The 20,669-nt window shown below is 41.3% G+C and overlaps 1 protein-coding gene across 4 annotated transcripts in view; it reads right to left on the bottom strand.

Annotated features, from left to right (window-relative positions):
* SERTAD2 (SERTA domain containing 2) overlaps nt 1–20,669 on the bottom strand; it is a 117,757-nt gene that overhangs the window by 24,339 nt on the left and 72,749 nt on the right. For 2 of the 4 annotated variants that reach the window (XM_086700994.1, XM_086700995.1), the window contains one exon: nt 1,311–1,400. The exons of 1 other annotated variant lie outside the window; for it this stretch is intronic. The gene's annotated coding sequence lies outside the window, so the exon portion shown is untranslated. Of the gene's footprint in view, nt 1–1,310; nt 1,401–1,471; nt 1,883–20,669 lie in introns of those variants that run through there. One more of the 4 variants, XM_086700997.1, reaches the window with a different exon arrangement.

The raw sequence follows: 20,669 nt of genomic DNA, 5'->3' as shown, positions 1-20,669 counted from the left end.
ATCAGTATCATCTCAGATAGCTGGCGTTTAACGGTCCACTCTACTAGTTATATTTAAGAATAATAAAGCTTTAAGACCTAACATAAAGGTGATTATAAGTCGTTAACATCAAGACAAGTTTAGACCTATTCGAACTGTTCTGCAATGATTTGTTATCAAATTGATGATCTTACTGAAATTAAACTTGGTTTAAACTGTTGGTAGAGGAGGCAGTGTTTGTGTTTAAGGAGAATAAAAAAGGATTTTACTTGACCCTCAGTATAGTTAAAATCTTATAGATTTTTCTTTAAGTATAACCAATGCCAAAAGCTAATTATTTGTGGATGTCTTTAGAAAGTCTCATTATAATGGCGCTCCAAATGACACATCATGGAAGTACTGTGCCGGGCCCTCTGTAGGTCCTGCTCAGTCTGTGCCTGGGCGGCACAGCATTCAAACATTTTGCTGTGAAGCCAAGATATTTTTCATTTCCAGAGTTCTGCCTTTTAGAGACAACACTAACTTCTAACAGTTTCCTAACCACCCACTCCCTTATACTTTCTTTCAGCGCTCACTTTTAAGGAAAAGCCATTGAAACAGAAGCTGCAATAATCTCTTCCTGTGATATCTTTGTGGCAGAGGCCAAAGGCTCTGTTGAATTTAAAATGAATTTAAACCGTTTACCCATGAACTGAAGTTAGCAGCAAGTTAGACCTGCAGAATTTTTGTGACACTTGAATATTTATTCTAGCAAACGGGTTACCAAATGCAGTGTTCCTGTAAAAAGAACTAAGATCTAAGTGACAATTTTTGTGTCTCCAGACACAGAGTGGACCAGTGATTCTGCTAAGGCATGTAATTCAGGAAAGGTTTGCATTCTTAGGAGAGAAACTTGAGTTTTCAAGTGAAAAGGTTTTCGCCTTTCCACACCTTGGAAGGTAGTAACATCTTAACAGTGTGCACGTTATATAGTAGGAGTTCCACTTCCCCCACTTTTAGAGTCTGGTATCTTTTGTCAAAGCGTGAAGTGGCAGCTTCAACAGCTGCCGATGTGGTCAGACACAAGGTGGTTAACCACCCCTCCCCCAGCCCCAGCCCCCGCAAGCCAGCACAGCAATCCCTGCCTGGCCCTAGGAACCCAATTCCACCGAGATAAGGAAAGGCTCTCCCTGAGCTTTTGAAGTCAAGTCCCTTCAGTATGCAACGGCACGCTTTTTAAAAAATCATTGCTTATTCCCAGCACATGAACAAGAAATGTTTAGTGAACATGTAAGTGTGGTTTTCACTCCCACTCTTTGGGACATTAACAAGCCCATTTAAAATAATCCTACCCTCAGGATTTAGAGTTTAGAGTTTCTCCTTCTCGCTCTCACATTTAAGAAATTAGACCAGTCATCCGCATTTAACTATCAGGAACATATCTGTTTAGGGAGAAAACAAACATTGCTTTTGTAAGTACAGAACTGTAATGGTAAATTATAAAAATACTCACTGGTTTAGTTTCAGAAAGCTACTTCTCAACACGGCTTTGTAGTTCTGGCTACTAGTTCGCACTTCACTGCTTCTCTTTGAAAGTTTCTGTACCTTCACATCTTGCAAACTACTAGACGACTTCACTGACTGAAGGCCACTTTTAGCACTTAATTAGCATGCACCCAAGAAATGACACCAGGACAAGCTGGTTATATAAATTGAGAAACAAAGACTTTAAAACAGTTTTAAACTTTAATTTTTCTTTCTCCCTTATTACATTTTATCTTTCCGGTTCCACTTGAAATACTAGTAATAATCATCCACGTATACACCTTGAAACTATTGGTCTTCGGGAAAAAAAAGAAAATAAACATTTCAGTTATTGAAACATATTGTATGCGGCCAGCTAGGCTAAATAATCTCTTTATGGAAAATATAGACATCCTTCCTGAACCTGGATTTCTCATTCACTGACAACTGAAAACTATTAACTTAAAAAAATTTTTTTTAATGTTTTATTTATTTTTGAGACAGAGGGAGACAGAGCATGAACAGGGGAGGGGCAGAGAGAGAGGGAGACACAGAATCTGAAGCAGGCTTCAGGCTCTGAGCTGTCAGCACAGAGCCCAACGCGGGGCTCGAACTCACGAACCGTTAGATCATGACCTGAGCCGAAATCGGACGCTTAACCGACTGAGCCACCCAGGAGCCCCTGAAAACTGTTAACTTTAAAATAAACTTCTGGGAGTCACGTCACCTCATTGATTACCAAGGAGTCATACGGGACAGAAGGATTTGGAAACCTCAACACTCTAGAGAAGGTGGCACAGACAGGTTCAGTACTTTGCAGCCACTAGCGATTTAAAACGTCACTGTGCCAATGGAACATGTTAACACATCCACTTCTGCAGACTCCCCTCCACCTCTTCCTCCACCTACTTTTGTCAGGTTTTTTTCCCCGTTTCTCCCTGAAGTCATGGTTCATTCGCACAAGCAGAACTTCAACTCCAGGGAAGGGCTGCTTTTGCAAAGCTTCCTTAATTATTATGGGACTGCTTTGCATTGACAGCCCCTTATGTTCTGAGAGAAGGTTATTCTTCTGTTAGAGATATGCCTTCTTCCCTTTTAAAAAATCTGACAATACTTAAATATTTAAAATATCTTAATGATAATATTTGAAGAAAATGCTTTTAAAACCTTTTTTTCCCCTAACATTGTTCATTAGTCCCTTCTCACCATTGCTAGAAAAAAAATGGCTTCTGCTGGGCATTAGTTTCCTTCTTATTTCATTTGCCACTATTTTCCACTAAAATCGTCAGATAGGGACACCCGGGTGGATGAATTGGTTGAGCTGAGCATTCCGCTCTTCATCTCAGGTCATGATCTCACAATCCATGGCTTCGAGCCCTGCACCAGGCTCTATGCTGACAGGGAGAAGCCTGCTTGGGATTCTCTCTCTCCCTCTCTCTCTGCTCCTCCCCTGCCTGTTCTCTCTCTCTCTTCTCTCTCTCTCTCAAAATAAACAAATAAACTTAAAAAAAACCTTCAGATAAACTGCGAGGTCCAATTTGGAGCAGCCCTTCTTAGGAGACTACAGCTTTTGCTCTCACCCTCTCCTCAGTTGGAAACCACTGGTAACAACTCTACGTTTCTTTCCTGCTAGATGCTGCTCCACTAGGACTGGTGGTGGCTTCTCATAAGCATCTCTTATTGTCCTCTGTTCCCCACACAGCACTACCCTCTCGAGGGCCTCTGCCTGTCGACTCTGTACTTCCTGTCTATAAACCATTCTCCCTTCTTGAGCACTTCATACTCTTCTCAAGACACTCAGCACCACTGGCACCCACAGAAAGCGGCAATGAATGTTTGAGACTGCACAGCCTCCAGACCTTCCCTGTCCTCGGGAACCAGTCTGAGGGGGATGATGAGTCCCGGCGTAGGAGTTTGAAGATCTTGTACAAATAAATCACTTAATTATGACTGACTCTTTAGTTTCTTAATCTGCCATGTCACAGGTTTAGGGTCAGCCCCAGTTCTAGGGAAAACAGCACAGGTTGTTTGTTGGTCGGGAGATTTGGGGTCTAGTTCCTCAGCCACAGCCAGGCGTGAGGCTGAATCAGACGCTTAGCATCACGGGGCCTGCTTTCACACCCTTCAAAAGGAGGTGCTCAGGGTCAACAATTTCTGTAGCCCCTTCCCAGAGCTAGGAGTCTATAAAAAAGTGATTACAATGTAGACTACCCCCATAGGGGAGTTTTAGACTCAAATGAGATAACCTGCTCAAACTGGAAGAATATAAAACCAACTTCACATTCACAAATTTCCAAAAGAAAGGAGAAGTACAAATAATGATAATATACTCCATTCAACAGAATATGTTCTTGGAATTATTTTCCTATCTAGAAGACAGATTTGAGCAATCTATCCACATTCTCCTGGATTTGTTACCCGTTATGGTTCAAGTCACCCCGCCCCCAACCCCAACGTTTGGATAGAAGCAGGATGGTTTGTAAGGCATTTTCATACGGATTTACTTGTCCGCTCTTCAAAACACCTTTCCTGTACCACAGGCAGGACAGGTCCTCCTTCCCATGTCTTACAGAGGAGTAAACAGAGGCTTGGAGATGAACCAGCCAATTGAACTCCTTTATCAAGCTGACTCCCAGGGACAAAGAAGGTCTGGAGGCTGTGATTCCTAACATTCACTGAAATTGTGGAAGCCAGGAAAGACGCAAGCTGAGTGTCTTGAGAAGAGTATGAAGTGCTCAAGGAAGGAGAATGGGTTATAGGCAGGAAGTACAGAGTCGACGTGCAGAGATCACCAGGAGGGTAGTGCTGGCCAGGAGCTGGACACGACTTTGCTTCGACCCTATACTAGAGTTGTAAAATAACAATTCTACTTCTTACCCAAAGAACCCCAACCCTGCTTGTCAGCTTTGTTAGCATCCCTTTTTAGCCCACAAAATTAATACCCCATAAACAACACAACAGAAAAGAAAGAAAACTCATCACACCATTCAGTCCCCTCACTCATGTTTATCGCTTTGTCTAGAACCTGACACGGCAGATATTTGTTAAGTTTTCACTGAATGAATAATTTAAGGAATGCTGAAGTGTTTATACCCAGTTTCATAAACTCAAGGGGTTAATCTTTCCTGCTGTGAGCAATACAATATTGTCCTTGTAACTGCTTTTCAGCAATTCTAAAATATGCATTTGGGTTTAACATAGCTAAAAGGACCAATGGGCACTCACAAAGTACTATTAATCTATACAGTCTCACGACTGGGGAAGTAACCTCGCAGATAAATTACTGCTGAAATTCCACCATTCTGTATTCTTTATAAAGGTTTTCTCTTCCTACTTACTTTAAGAAATAAAAGTCTTGGTCAAATGGTATTTAAAACCACAGCAGCATTTGATAATTATGGGGGGGAAAAGACTTGCCTATGCAAATTTTCCAGTGATTACCTGGATGGTTCAAATGACCACTTCTTACTGGCACCTTCCTGCCCTCTTGGTCATGGAATATAAAAAAAATATGCCAATAACCAAATATGTTATGAACATCATCAACCAATATTAAATTGCAGGAAAACTTGGTAAGACGATGACAGCAAAAATAATTGGTTTTAACAGTATTACTCTAATGCTGGCCATCTTTTATGTTTCAAAACCAAGCATTTATATGACTGGCTAGACTAAATTCTCTTTTCTGCTATATACATGGTCTCATATCTACTGTAGAAACTATCTAGGATTGTGTACATTTAAATCACCTATGGATAAAGAAGTCACTCAAGAAAATGATGGTAATTTGGGGAATGTAAATAATATATTTAATCCATTTTTGAAGTCCCAGCTATGAAAATTCTACCCTGAGAAGTTAAAAAATTTCCAAGCTTTAATGTGTAGAGATGCCCAGGAAATGCCTCTAAGTTCAGGCTATGAGGCATCATTAGAAAAGAAACATGTTGACGAGAACCCAGCTTAAATGGAAACACAGTATACAACTAAAAATAAATCCACTTGTTTGACCTTTGAATTTTTTTTATTGGATTTCCTGGAAGAGGCAACACCTAGGTAAAATGGTGTAGACCTTATCTTTTCTTTTAGTCACCAATGTAGAAGTTTTTATTAAGTTTATTAAAGTTTAAGTTTATTCTGTTGCCAGAATAAACAGTAAGACTTTTTCAAAATTATCAAACTGTCCAATCATACCGGTCCCTTGCTTTAAATTGAAAAAAGGTTGTATTTTTAAGTTACAAGGTTTTTTAATTTAAAATTTCAGAAACACACAGAGTGAAGTCAAGTAGGAAGAAGTAAAGCAAGCATCCCAGCTAAACACTAACACATTAGATACCCTGGTGTCACCAGTCAATTGTTTTGCTAAACATGCTTTAAATATTGAACCAAAAATTCAATCTTGCTAAGTAACATTTGTTTCAAAACTGTTTCCTCAGAGAAGTCTTGTTTGAGTTATATGAAACTCCTTAAATGGATAATTATCAGAGAAACTGGCTTTTAAGGGGAAAATAATAGTGTGAATGAGCTATATGTAACTTCCCTTTTTAAAAACAGAAGTTGAATCTGTGTGACACCAAATTTAGAAAGGAGAATGAGAGAATATCATCTATAGCATAGACGCCCATTGCCGTTCTGTTCTGTTACAAATTACATGCTGCGAACTTGAGTTTGCTCAAACAATACGTATACCTAATCATTCGTAAAAATGATTCTTTTAAAAGAAAACATAAATGTGAAAGGATTACAGCAAATAAAAAAAACTCACTTAAAAAGTGCCAGATTCCCTGACTTTCACTAATTATTCATTTGGCCTCCTTACACACGGCAGCACAGTCCTTCCTAGCACTAGCTTTTGTGGGAATGATACTGGTAATTTCAGCACCATTTATATTTCCTTTTAACTTCATTTTAGAAATTAAGACCCAAATTACGAAAAGGTTGACAAAAATTGTAATGCATCAGATGTTCATTTTCAATCCATTCTCATTTGTTACCACTTTAGAACTGTTAAACATCATACGTCTAGTTTTTGTGATAAAAAAAATAACAGCTATAAAGACTTCGGATTTACTATTTTCACATGCGGCCAAAAATGAAAAGTGAGAAAACATAAATCTTTCCAAAAGTTCATCAGATGAAAAGAGCAGAATTAATGGGGAACTATACCACTTATGAACAAGAATACTTAATACTTTATAAATATCACTTCTCTCTCCCTTCAACTCATCAATAAATTATACGCAATTCCAATTTAAATACCCCTTTTCTTTTCATGGAACTTGGTAAGCAAATCCAGAAATCATCTGGAATAGCAAAGAGCAAAAGATAGCTGTAGTAAGTTTAAAGAACAAAATGGGGGATGCGTCCTGTCAGATACCGAGGCTTATTATAAATTTCTAGTAATTAAGAGAGTGTTGTGTCATAGGGATAGATAAATAGATCAACAGAGGGGCGCCTGGGTGGCTCAGTCGGCTAAGCATCCGACTTCAGCTCAGGTCACGATCTCACAGTTCGTGGGTTCGAGCCCCACGTCAGGCTCTGTGCTGACAGCTCAGAACCTGGAGCCTCTTTCAGATTCTGTGTCTCCCTCTCTCTCTGACCCTCCCCCGATCATGCTCTATCTCTCTCTGTCTCAAAAATAAATAAACGTTAAAAAAAAAATTTTAATAAAAAAAAATAGATCAACAGAACAGAATTGACAGTGCAGAAATAGACCCACGCATATAAGAAAGTATATAATATGACAGGTCTGATATTACAGATCAGGGGGAAAGAGCAGACTATTCAATAAATGGCTAAGGGCCATTTGATTAACTGCATGGAAAATAAAATTAAGTACCTAATATCTTTCCAAAACATACATTCTGGTGGACTAAATCTAAATACGTAAAACAAAACTTTAAAACTTTTCAGGAGAGGGGCGTCTGGGTGGCTCAGTCGGTTAAGCATCTGACTCTTGATTTTGGCTCAGGTCACAATCTCATGGTTCGTGAGATCAAGCCCCACATCGGGCTTCGCGGTGACAGCATGCGAGCCTGCTTGGGATTTTCTCTCTCCTTCTCTCTCTGCCCCTACCCCATTTGTGCGCTCGCTCTCTCCCTCTCTCTCTCTCTCTCTCAAAATAAACATTTTTTAAAAATAAAACTTTTTTTAATACAAATTTTTAAAGTCTTTATTTATTTATTTTGAGAGAGACAGAGACAACACAAGTGGGGAGGGGCAGAGAGAGAATCCCAAGCAGGCTCTGCATTGCCAGTGCTGAGCCCCGCGTGGGGCTCGAACTCACGACCATGACCCGAGCTGAAATCAGGAGTCAGACACTTAACTGACTGAGCTACCCAGGCACCCCAATAAATAAAACTTTTAAGGAGAGAATATAGGAGAATATGTTTATGGCCTCAGGATTAAAGAATGTGAGATTATGGTCCGATTGCTAAGATTCAGACTCACTCGCTTTTGCTTTGCTCTGTGCCTTGAAATGTTGACCCCCTCGGGACTAAGCTCTTTCGCCAACTAGCTGCCAGCTGGATTCAGCAAAAGCAAGGCACCAGAAGGAGGCCAGTGGGTCAGAGGGGAAAGAGGCTTGGGTGTTTCTTTCGTGACCCTTCCTGCTTTGAGCCCCTGTCATGGCAGTATCCATCCCTCCACACCTACAGCTTCTGCGGCGGCCCCCTTCTCCAGGGTATCAACTCTGCCCAATTCAAGCAACACCATTTCCTCCCCTTCTCTCAGATCTAAGGACAGGAACAGCTTCCTACTGTTGTTGGTCTTCCATGCCTCAACTCTTGTCACATCTCTGTAAAAAGTCCCTTTAATAAGTCTCATAAGTTGTATCATTTGAATGAAATTGTTTCCTGCCGAGATTTGGACTATTCAGAAACTAGACACCCAGTGCAGAGACCATAAAGAGAAAGATCAATAATGTGATTACGTTAAACTTAAACACCTATTAAACAAAAGACACTACGAACAAAATAAAGGGAAGCTAAAGGCTGTGGAATGACATATGTGATTCATATAATCAACAAATGATTAGTATCCAGAATAAAGAGCTTTCTGAATCAAGTTTTTAGAAGTCCTGAAACCCAACAGAAAAGTGGGTTAAAGAGGAAAGAAACTTAAATGTCCAACAAACATGTGAAAAGATAACTCAATCTCATCGGTAATAAGAAAAATGCAAATTACAAAAAGATAGTTCACAGCTATCAGATTGACTGTTTTGGAGATAATCTGACATGAACTAGTAAAGTTGGAGATGCATCCACTCTACCCACAGACATGCAGTCTCTCTTACTGGGGTGCCATGAAAAAAATAAGCCCTACAGAAAATGATTCAAGTGCCTATTTCCTCAGTTCTCCCATGGATGGTATACAGTTAAAAACCAGTCGTGTGTTGGTAAATGTTCACCAACTGGCTGGGTCGATGAGGAAAGAAGCCTTTATCTGTAGCATGTACTGATTTCTGTGGTGTAAATAGCCCCATCACGGCTGATTTGAAGCCTCCCAAATGAACTCAAGAATTAGAAAGGGATTCACACGATCGCTCTCAGGGGCAGGTGTCAGTCCCTAGCTCCAGCCCAAACACAGGAATCATTCTAGATTTACAGGAAGGAAGTTAATTCATTACATATAATGGATGTCTTAGGGTACTGGGGCTTAATTCTCTGGAGGAATTCTGGATGAGAAGAGCGGAATCTAGAATCTTAGAGAAACTCTTGTTTTTATCCCCCATGAAAACATAGACGAGTATTTGTAGCCGCTTTGCTTATAACAGCTAAAAATTGGAAACAACCTTAATGTTCACCAAGGTAAGAGTAAATTGATACACTTGAAAACCATAGTGGTTAAGAAGTACTAAAGGTACCTATATCAATGTGGCTAAATCTTAAAAAAACATAATGCTGAGTAAAACAAAGCAAGCTGTTAAACATGTACAGTATAATCTCACTATATAAAATCTTTTAACACATGTAAAATATGGCTATACATTGTTTACAAATACATAGGTATGCAATTACAGAATAAAAACATTAGAGATAAAAAAACGTTTAGGAAAGTGGTTACCTCTGGTAAACAGAGGAGGGAAATGGAATCAGGGAGAGACACACAGGTGGCTTCTCTTTTATCTATAATGTTTAATTTCTTTTTTACAAACATGAAAAGCCAAGTAAGTATGCTGGAATACACAGTGTGAATTTATTGATTTAGATTTCACCAGGTTAAAAAAATACACCTTATTTTCTTTCTTCCTTATGGTCCCCATGAAGTAGAACTTCAGAAGTTTTTCTCCCACAATTTCTTAATCTCTATTAATAAAGCATTGAGCAGTATTTACATTTAATGTATTTATTCATTCCCCATTATTTCAGTAATAACTTATTCCTTACACTCATTTTGATATATTATCCTTCTCTCTCTCCTAATAACAGACTGTAAAATCCAATGATGACTCTACAGTAACCTAAAGTTCTTAACAGGAAGCCCAGCTGACAGGTCAACTGTAAGAGAATAACTGGGATAAAGTCCATGTATTTCTCACCCAACAGGCTAACTTCTATCATGCCAGAAAAGATCAAAGTTTCCTCACAAAATAGGAAGGCTTGTTACTTGATTAATATGCCAAATAATGCACTTAGCACTAAAAAAGTGAAATCGTGTGCACGTATGTGTCTGTGCATTCTAAAACAACGGAAACACACTTTCCCCATGAAATAAATATCTCTCACTTGGTGTTGAGGTGACTACTGGCTGCTATACCAAATGCATTTTGATTCTTTCTTATTTTGTGTCTCTCCACATAGGCATAGAAATAAAGCCCACATGCTCTTCTGACCTTTGGGGACATGATGTTGTCTCAGTGCATGGGTAATGTGACTTTTTTCAGAGATCGTCTTGAAATAAGCCTATGTTTTAAATACACACTTTTCTGCGTGCTAGCAGGCATTCTGAAGCTAGGTGGTTCTAAATAAAGAACTCTAGTCAACAACAGGAAATAACTCCCACAGAAAAAAGGGGCAGAATACAAACTCTCACCAACTCTTGTACACAGTTCACAACGGCCTTTTGTTCTGTGCACATTAAGCCTGAAATCTTTACTTTTCAGAGCATGTCTGGGCCTTTGCAGAGCAATTAAACCTTTCTTTTCCATTTGCTGGTGTCCTTGCCTTCTTCTCTCCGAGGAAGTTAACCTTACAACTAACTTCTTACTATGAGGTAGCAGATCAGAAAACGGAACAGTTTCTATTCTGAAACTTAAAGTTTTTTTTTTTTTTTTAATGGAGCTTCTCATGGGGGAAAAAAATCAATTCTCAGTTTAAAACTCACTTTTCCTTCTAAGACATACAGTACTGCATAAACACACACATATGTGTTCTAAAAGAATAGATTCATCTACAGTATGTGCTTCTAAATCTATCAACAAGGATATATCATATCCACCCATAAGTCTAGCTTGATGGTTTATTAACACTTTGTTAGCGACATTTCAGCAAATCAGTGCAACTGGGAGATGAATTTATATTCTAGTCAAAGGTTTCCATCTTGAGTCTTCTGTAAAAAATTGGGAGAAAAATCCAGACCCCAGGCTAACCAAATAAAAAGATATCTGAATGATAAGTTTTTCAAAGTCAAAGTGACTCCTACTGGAATGGGTTGGTGGCATTCAACTCTAGGACAACACAGGTATTCCTGACAAGAAAACCAGTCCAAGGAAAACAGCTTAAATATGACTACAAACTGCTATTTCTTCCCTCTCGTCTACACCCAGCCTTGCCCTCTCCACTGGCTCCTTCCTGAAGTCAACAAATTGTGGACCCAACACTCTCTGTCTTCAGTTTTAAAGCAAGAAGTAATCTTTCTGTGCTTCAGTGCTGCAGGGAGACCAGTAGCTGCTCCTGTCTCTACCCTTCACTGCTTTAGCCCCTCCTCCTTCCTCTGGTGTCTGCAGGACAACACTACTGACCGCCCCTAGAAAAGAGCACCAGTGCCCTCTAAGCACCAAGGCCAATGGACACTCTTCCCAGTTCCTCACATTACTGAGCCTCTCAGTAGCATTTGACATTACTGACCACCTCTAACCATCTCTCAGTGAGTTTGGTTAAACTATAGCCTGCTGGTTCTTATCTCTCTGGACACTTAGAGTTTCCTTTGCTGGCTCCCCTTCGTCTGACCTTCCTATAAACCTATAGTTCTTGACTTTTTTCCAAAATCACCTCCGGTTGCAATTTGGGACCATAGAGGGTAATTGAGGTGAGTGGGGAATGGGCGTGGTTGGTTAGGGTATCAGAATCTTCAGGAAAATGTGAAGACACGAGTGTTTTGAGAACATTCTGCCCACTGATAATCACTATCCAAATGTTTGTATTCCCTATGGTTTTCTTTTTGCTCCTTCTTCTCTTCTCATCCTATAAACTCCCCCCAGGCAACCTCACCCACTCTCAGGGCATCTATATGCTAATGATTCACAAACCATTAACCACATTCCAGACCTTTCTCTTTGAGCTTCATATCTGACCTTTATATAGAGAGAGACCATATATCCCAGTTTGTCAGGGTCATTCCTAGTTTATGCTTGTCGCGGCATAATTACTAATAGCACCCTGTTTCAATCTCAAAACGGTCCTGGTTTGAACAATAAAAGTATATAATTAGCCTATTTCTATCCCATTGCCTATTAGACATCTCCACTGGGTACCATAAAGGCACCTCCAAGTCACAGCACATCTAAAATTGTCCTAATCATATTTTCCTTAAATCTGCACCTCCTCTTGAATGCCTAAGAATGGTTAAGTTACCAACAAGGTACCCCTGGTGTCTAGGTTGGAAATCTAAGAGTCAAAGTATCTTCCCTCTCGCTTTCCCTCGCATTTAACCAGACACAGAGTCCTGCCAATTTTCCCTCTTAAATACGTTTCAAATATGTCCCTTCCTCTCCATTTTTCCCATCACGGCCCTGGTCAAGACCCTAATCATCTTTGATTTTGATTACGGCAACAATCCATCTCCCTACTTCCAGTCTTGAATATTCCCCCTCTAATCCATCTACACCACCTGCTGCACGACTGGTAGCACACGAGGTACTAAGAATACGAAATGAACAAGAGATGCTCCCACCAAGTTCACGGGAAAAACTAACTCATCGATGTGATGCGGTGGGTTACGTGGTGATAGAGACACACACAGAGTGACAATGGACACATATGCGTGGCCACAGAGCCTGGCCAGTGTGAAAGCCATGGTGTCAGGTTTGTTTTTTTTTTTACGTTTATTTTTGAGACAGAGAGAGACAGAGCATGAACGGGGGAGGGACAGACAGAGAGGGAGACACAGAACCGGAAGCAGGCTCCAGACTCTGAGCCATCAGCCCAGAGCCCGACGCGGGGCTCGAACTCACGGTCTGTGAGATCGTGACCTGAGCTGAAGTCGAACGCTTAACCGACTGAGCCACCCAGGCGCCCCAGCTATGGTGTCGGTTTTAAGACAAATGGGGATTAGTCAAGGTCATTAGCAGCAGAGACAGGGAGGTGAGAAATAGCAGTGGATATGGGTACAGATCCGAAGTTTAAATTGCAAGCAAGAAGTAGCTACACACAAGACTAAGGAGTTCAGCTGGGCATGTCTAGGAAGGCCTTGGGTGCCACATTAAAGAGTTTGGACTTTATATTCCGAAGGCAGTGAGGGATCATTAAAATATTTTCTGTGAGACAGTGGCATCATCTGACTTTTATTTTTGGACGTTAATTCTACATCTATTCCTGAATTTGACAGAACAATCTTAAAAGTTATTTATAATAACCAACAAATGAAGAAAAATAAATTTTATAGAAGATGTTAAAAAGCTGTAATAATAGAGTTGGATTCTGACAAAAGAAAATTACAAATGGATGTGCACTGAAAAACTTGAGGGGCGCCTGGGGGGCTCAGTTGGTTGAGCGTCCGACTCCTCATTTTGGCTGAGGCCGTGGTCTCGCAGTTCGTGAGTTCGAGCCCTGCATCGGGCTCTGCAGTGACAGCGTGGAGACTGCTTGGGATTCTCTCTCTCCCGCTCTTTGCCCCTCCCCTAAACGTGCTCATGCTCTCTCCCTCTCTCTCTCTCTCCTCTCTCTCAAAATAAACTTAAAAAACGAAAAGAAAAACTTGAAACACGCCACAGTATAAAGATCTAATAGAGTCAAAGGTGGCATTCTTATTAGGGAGAAGAGGACCGCCTGTACAGTAGCTGACTATTTGTGAAGAATGGATGTTAGATTTTTGCCTCAAACAAGGCGATAAAACACTAGAGATTAACTAAAGAGTAAAATATATTTTAAAAAATGTGAGAACTAAAAGAAATTACAGAGGAACAACTGATCTGAAAGGTAGACAAGACCTTTCCAAACACAAAGCAAAAGAAGAAACATAGGGTTAAAATGATTATACTACAAAACTATATGCCAAGAAGCGCCATAAGCAAAATTAAAAGAAAAATGACAAACTAGGAAAAATATTTGTAACACGGTTAACAAAGACTTAGTAACCTGATAGCCAAACAAGTACTTATGAATCAATTAGAAAAACATCAACATCGGGACACCTGGGTGGCTCAGTTGGTTAGGCATCGGACTCTTGATTTTGGCTCAGGTCATAATCTCATGGTTTGTGGGACTGAGCCCTTTGTACAGCCCTGCATTGGGCTCTGTGCTGACAGCGTGGAGCCTACTTGAGATTCTCCCCGCCGCCCCCTTCCTTTCTCTCTGCCCCTCCCTTGCTCTTTCAAGCTCTCTGGTGTGCTCTCTCTCTCAAAATAAATAAATAAACTTAAAAAAAAAGGGGAGGGCGCCTGGGTGGCTCAGTAGGTTGAGCATCCGACTTCGGCTCAGGTCATGATCTCACGGTTCACGGGTTTGAGCCCAGCACTGGGCTTGCTGCTGTAAGCGCAGAGTCTGCTTCAGATCTTTTGTCCGCCCCCCCCCCCCCCCGCTCTCTCTGCCCCTTCTCCACTCATGCTCTCTCTCTCAAAAATGAATAACATTAAAAAAGAAGAATAAGAAAGAAAAACACCAATACTAAATTAGAAAAACACCGACGCTAAATTAGAAAAACGAGCAAAGGATACAAGCTAATGGTCACCAAAAGAAGAAATGAATGAAAAAACCAAATACAAATTGATCTAATCAAAGTAATATAAATTAAAAGGAAATATGATTGCCACATCCCAAGCTGACTACAGACGTGTTAACCCTGATTACAATGTGCGGGCACAGTGGGCTGGGATGCCAGAGCCACTGATGAAAGTGTGACTGGATTCAACCTTGAGAAGACAGGGTTTGGTCATGGGTATGAAGAGCCTTTTAAAATATCCATATGCCGGGGGCACCTGGGTGGCTTAGTTGGTAAAGCGTCCAACTTCAGCTCAGGTCATGATCTCACGGTTTGTGAGTCCGAGCCCCGCGTCAGGCTCTGTGTTGACAGCTCAAAGCCTGGAGCCTGCTTTGGATTCTGTGTCTCCCTCTCTCTCTGCCCTTCCCCCACTCACACCCTGTCTGTCTGTCTCTCTGTCTCAAAATAAATAAACGCAATAATTAAAAAATATATATATCAATATGCTGTAATGTAGTCTTTTCATTTCTAGGAATTTACTCCTTAGAACTAATCAGAGCTGCGCATAAAAATTATATTCATTCAACAACTATTTATTGAATGCCTACTCTGCCCTAGGTTCTGGGACTTGGGTATGTGGCAACAAACAAAACCCGCAACAATCCCTGTTCTCATGGCTCTTACATGCTAGTGAGAGGAAAGAGAAAACACAATAAATTAGTAAATTATATGGCATGTTAGAAATTAAGTGCTATACGGAAAAATAAAACAGGAAGGAAAGCTGGGGAATGTGTGCCTGGGCGTGTGTGTTGGGGGGGTGGGGGAGTGATTTTGAAGAGGTGGTTAAGAAAGCCTGCTGAGAAGATGACAAGAAGTAAAGACCTGAAGGAGGTAAGAACTGAAGCCCAGCACAAGAGTTTTCCCAGCAGAGGGAAGAGAAAATACTAGCAGTGGGGAGCATGCTCGAGGGCTCCACGTCCATAAGGAAAGGAGGCGCGTGAGCGAGTGGAGGAGGAAGTGAAGGGGAGAGTGGAAGGAGAGGAGGTATGAGAAGGGGGCAGGTTGTGGAGGGCCTTAATAAGCCAACGCAATGACTTTGGCTTTTACCCTGAGTAAGAGGGGAAGCGATTATTGCAATAGTCTTGTCGCCTATGTATTCTCGAGACAGTGGCCAATGATCCTTTTAAAACAAAAGTCAGGTCATGTCCTCCTCTCCTCTCGCAAAACCCTCCGATGATGGTGATTGTGTTGTAATGACTGATCTGCTTAGTGTTGCTTTGTGTTTTGAATCTCGTCAAGTGTGCCAAAAGCTCTAGCATTTGAGAACGTGCCACCAAAATCAAACAACTGAGAAGCAGTTGTGTAACCAGTGGGTGTAATGGTTAAGGGCTTGAGCTCTACAGTTAAGACAGACCTGCCACTTAGGAGCTTTCCACCAATGAACCCTGGGCATGTTTCTCAATCTCTGATTCTTAACTGTAAAAACAGGGGAAATATTATCGACTGCATGGTGTCACAAAGATTAAATAAGACAATGCATTTATTTCTCAAAGTGAAGGGTGCCAACGGTGGGACGTGAGATGATTCAAAAGGACAAGGAACTGGCACTAAAGGGTCACTTTGGAGGAGAGAGGCCACAGCTAGGTTAAGAGGGGAGTGTCGTTTGAGGGGATATACGAGGAGGAGGAGAACTCAAGGATTCTCGCTGCCTCCCATGTTACTGGAGGTGGGCAAGTGATGCGGTTTTGGCTAGTGGGCTGTAAGGGGAAGTCAGTCTGCTGGGAGCTCTGGGGAAGAATTTACCACCCTGACTAAAAAGTGAGGGGCACACAGGCCTGCAGAGAGAGCTCTCTCTCCCCTTCCTGGCTGTGTGAGGATGCGGTGTCTTCCAGTGCACACAGTTTAAGGAGGCTAAAGACAAAAGTCCAACGCACTGAGGGTGGTGGGGTAGAGGTTGAAGTGGAGCCTGGGCTCTTGATGACGTCACTGAGCTGAAGAGAACAACCAAAGGGCGCTTGGGTGGCTCAGTCAGTTAAGTGTTTGACTTCGGCTCAGGTCATGGTCTCATGGCCCATGAGTTCAAGCCCCGTGTCGGGCTCTGTGCTGACAGCTCAGGGCCCGGAGCCTGCTTCTGATTCTGTGTCTCCCTCTCTCTCTGCCCCTCCCCTGCTCACGCCCTATCTCTCCCTCTGTCAAAAATAAACATTAAAAAAAACAATTTAAAGAGAATAATTGACCTAGGAATGCCCACCTCTGAACTTCCAAGGGAAATAATAAATGATTTATGGGTATATTATAACTCTGTAGGTGAGGTCCAAGGACCACAGGCCAGTGAATCACCTAGGGACTAGTTTAACCCCACATCCCTGGACCCCACCCACCTCTGCTAAAATATTATCTCTGTGAGAGAGGCTTAAGAATCTGCATTTTAGGGGCCCCTGGGCGACTCAATCAGTTAGGCGTCTGACTTCAGCTCAGGTCACGATTTCGCGATTCATGAGTTTGAGCCCTGCGTCAGGCTCTCTGCTCTCAGCACAGAGTCCACTTCAGATCCTCTGTCCTCCTCTCTCTGCCCCTCCCCCATGTGTGCTCTCTTAAAATACATAAACTTAAAAAAGAAAAGAATCTGCATTTTATACTTCTCACAGTGGTATTGGTTTCCTTTTGCTGCTGTAACAAATTACCATAGACTTAGTAGCTCAAAGCAATGCAAGTGTATTGTCTGACAGTCCTAAGGTCTAAAATCGTAGTGTTGACAGGGCTGTATTCCTTCTGTAGGCTTCAAGGGAGAATCTGTCTTCTTGTCTCTTCCAGTTTCTAGAGGCCACCTGCACTCCTTGGCTCGTGGTCCCTTCTTCCACTTTCAAAACACATCATTCCAACCTCTGCTTCTGTCGCCTCATCTCCTTCTTCTGCCCTTGACCTCCTTGCTCCCTCTTACAAGGACTCTTGGGATTACAGGGAGCCCAGCCAAACAATCCAGGATAACCTCCCCACCTCAAGATCCTTAATTTAACCTTATCTGCGAAGTTTCTTTTACCAAGTAAAGTAACTGTGGGGCTTGGGGGCTCGGATGGATGAAGGGCACTATTCTGACTACACTTCAGTTGATTATTGAACCATTAAAAATCATAGGTTTAAGCCACTGTTTGTTGGCTTTCCTGTAACCTGCACATGAAAGCATCCTAGTAAATCACTTACTGGTCATAAAAACTTAACCCAGCGGTCCTCGATGGGAGCAGAGGTGGGGCATGGAGGATGGATAAAAGGGTCGGGGAAAGCTAGGCACGTTAGAATTGTTTGGGATCTTTTTCCAAAATAATATATGCCTGAGTCCTGCCCCAGACCTACGGAACTGAGCTATCCAGGTACAAGCACCAAGCACATGCGGGTGAATAAACCTCCTTGGGAGACACACCTGGCACCCCTGGCTAAAACCCACTGAGTAAGCTCCAACTATGCCTTAGTTTTCTTATTGTAAAGTCTGAAAATAATGTATGTCCTGCCTATCTCCCATGGTCATATGAAGATCAAGCAAGGCAATGTATGTGGGAGCAATTTATAGTTGGTAACGAGTTATATAAGTATGATTGATAATTATTAGAGGAAACTGATGCAGACTGCAAATGATGGTAACGGGCAAGACAATTCGTCCAGAGACATTCCAGGTACTTGGAACTAACAAAGTAAGCAAAAATCAATCTTTGAGAAAAAATAAGAAATCACAAAGCTCATGCATTATCATGTATTTCCCGAGTGTCTATTTAATCTTAAAGATGATTTTTATTTTTTTCCCTTCAAACCACAGATTATAAACAGAAATTAGGAGGGAAAATGGATTGGACATGATACTAGCCAAAAGAAAAAAAAAGACAACTAACAATTTGAAACAGGAGGAGGAATTAAAATGTTGATATTATAATTCAGGGGCGCCTGGATGGCTCAGTTGGTTGGGCATGCGACTCCTGGTTTCCACTAAGGTCATGATCTCACAGTTCATGGGATCGAGCCCCGCGTGAGGCTCTGTGCTATCAGCACGGAGCCTGCTTGGGATTCTCTCTCCCCTTCTCTCTCTGCCCCTTCCCCGCTTGCGCATGCTCTCTCTCTCAAAATAAATAAATAAAATGTTAAAGAAAAAAAGAGAATTCAAAAAATTGAGTGACGTGGGATTATTCAAAGTCGTGGCAAATAGCACCATGCCCCTCCCTCACCAGCCTTGCCCAAAGGACTCTGTTCCAACAGAACGCCTTAGCAAACTAAATGATCCTGAATCGTGAATAAAAGGTACTACTATGCTCAATGCTCTCTGTGGGAAAAATGTAATTACAAGAACAATAACGGTATAGGGAAAGATTTTTATCAAACAAGCTCACATGAAACAAATTTGGGTGCTTAAAGAGAAACTTCAAACATCTATAGAATGCTCATGTATAGAATGCCTGTATGCTATATAAAGTGCATCACTGTATAAACCATAGCTGTTATAAATCTATACATAAGTTCTGCTGATGTGAATTAGTCATCATGCGTCATAAGAGCTCAATAAATCTGTGTGGTTTGAGAGACCAAAACTGACATTGTCACCTTCATGAAGGATGGTATTAGATCAGGCCATCTGCTGGCTATAGAGTATACAGTAAGGATACCCCAGCTTTAAATCTGTACAATTACTTATTTACAGATTATAAAGCATGTTGACATCACCATCTTATTTGCTCCTCTCCCCCTAAAACCCCAAAAGCCAGCTACTACTATTGTGTTTTACATTTGAGGAACTGAGGTTCAGAGAAAACTTTCTCAAGATGCCACAATGACTGGGGCTCCTGGGTGACTTAGTCTGTTAAACATCCAACTCTTGATTTCAGCTCAGATCATGGTCTCATGGTTCATGAGATAGAGACCTGCGATGGGCTCTGCTCTGACAATGCAGAGCCTCTTTGGGATTCTCTCTCTTCCTCCCTCTCTGCCCCCCCTCCACTCTGTCTCTCTCAAAATAAATAAATAAAGATTAAAAAATAGGGGCGTTTGGGTGGCTCAGTCAGTTGAGCGTCCAGCTTCGGCTCAGGTCATGATCTCACCGTTTGTGAGTTCGAGCCCCGCGTCGGGCTCTGTGCTGACAGCTCAGAGCCTGGAGCCTGTTTCGGATTCTGTGTCTCCCTCTCTCTCTGCTCCTCCCCAGTTTGTTCTCTTTCTCTCTCTCTCTCTCTCTCTCTCTCTCTCTCTCTCTCTCTCCCCCAAAAGTAAACAAACATTTAAAAAAATTTTTAAATAAAAAAAGATAATAATACTAATAAAAGACCGCACAATGACCAAGCAATAAAGCCCAGACTGGAATCCAGATCTGATTCAAAATCCAATTTTCATTTTCAAATTTACTATTGTAAATAGCACTTCACTTAACCTGAATTTCTAAAAACAAATTCACATGGGCACTTCAAGTGTGGTGATCCACCTATCTACTTATTTAGAAAGCAGCACGAATCAGAAAAATTTCAGTATCTTTTAAAATACATATACATTATCTCTTTCTTTTTAATACACACACACACACACACACACACTGGCTAAGCTTCTATAAACAGCTCTAGCACAGAGTGAAATTTTATGACTGAACCTCAAACACTTAAATAAATAGAAAATGCTGAGATGGTCTAAGCTAGTAAACAAACTCATTAGCTCTAAAAACAAAAAGCTCAAAATGTACCAGTTTCACAAGTATTTGCTTGCTCTAAGAAATGCTGCAGTTATTCCAATGGTGTATTTTACTCTTATTTATATTTCTAGTGGACTACTATGTTTCCATGCAATTTCAACCCACATACGTCGATGACACATGCAGAGCTTAAAATGCCATGATTCATCAAGGCTGCCACAGTCATGCAGTTCGGTGACATACCGGCTGGATGTGAAGCTGTGCTCTGTGTAACATATGCACATGCTCTCCTGCCCCCGCAGCACAGCGTGTGTAACCCCAGCAGAGCATATCTGTCTACCTCTGACCCACCCTCCCACTCGAGGGAGAGACAAACCGTGAAACTGAAGTGAATAAAAAAGGATTATACAAAGGCACCCTTAGTCAGAAGTCACTTTTTCCACGTTAACAATAGAAAAGT

The sequence above is a fragment of the Puma concolor genome, chromosome A3 (genome assembly GCF_028749965.1).
Source record: "Puma concolor isolate L17-30 chromosome A3, mPumCon1.1.hap2, whole genome shotgun sequence".
NCBI classification, from domain to species: domain Eukaryota; kingdom Metazoa; phylum Chordata; class Mammalia; order Carnivora; family Felidae; genus Puma; species Puma concolor.
This window is presented reverse-complemented; position numbering and strand designations above follow the sequence as displayed.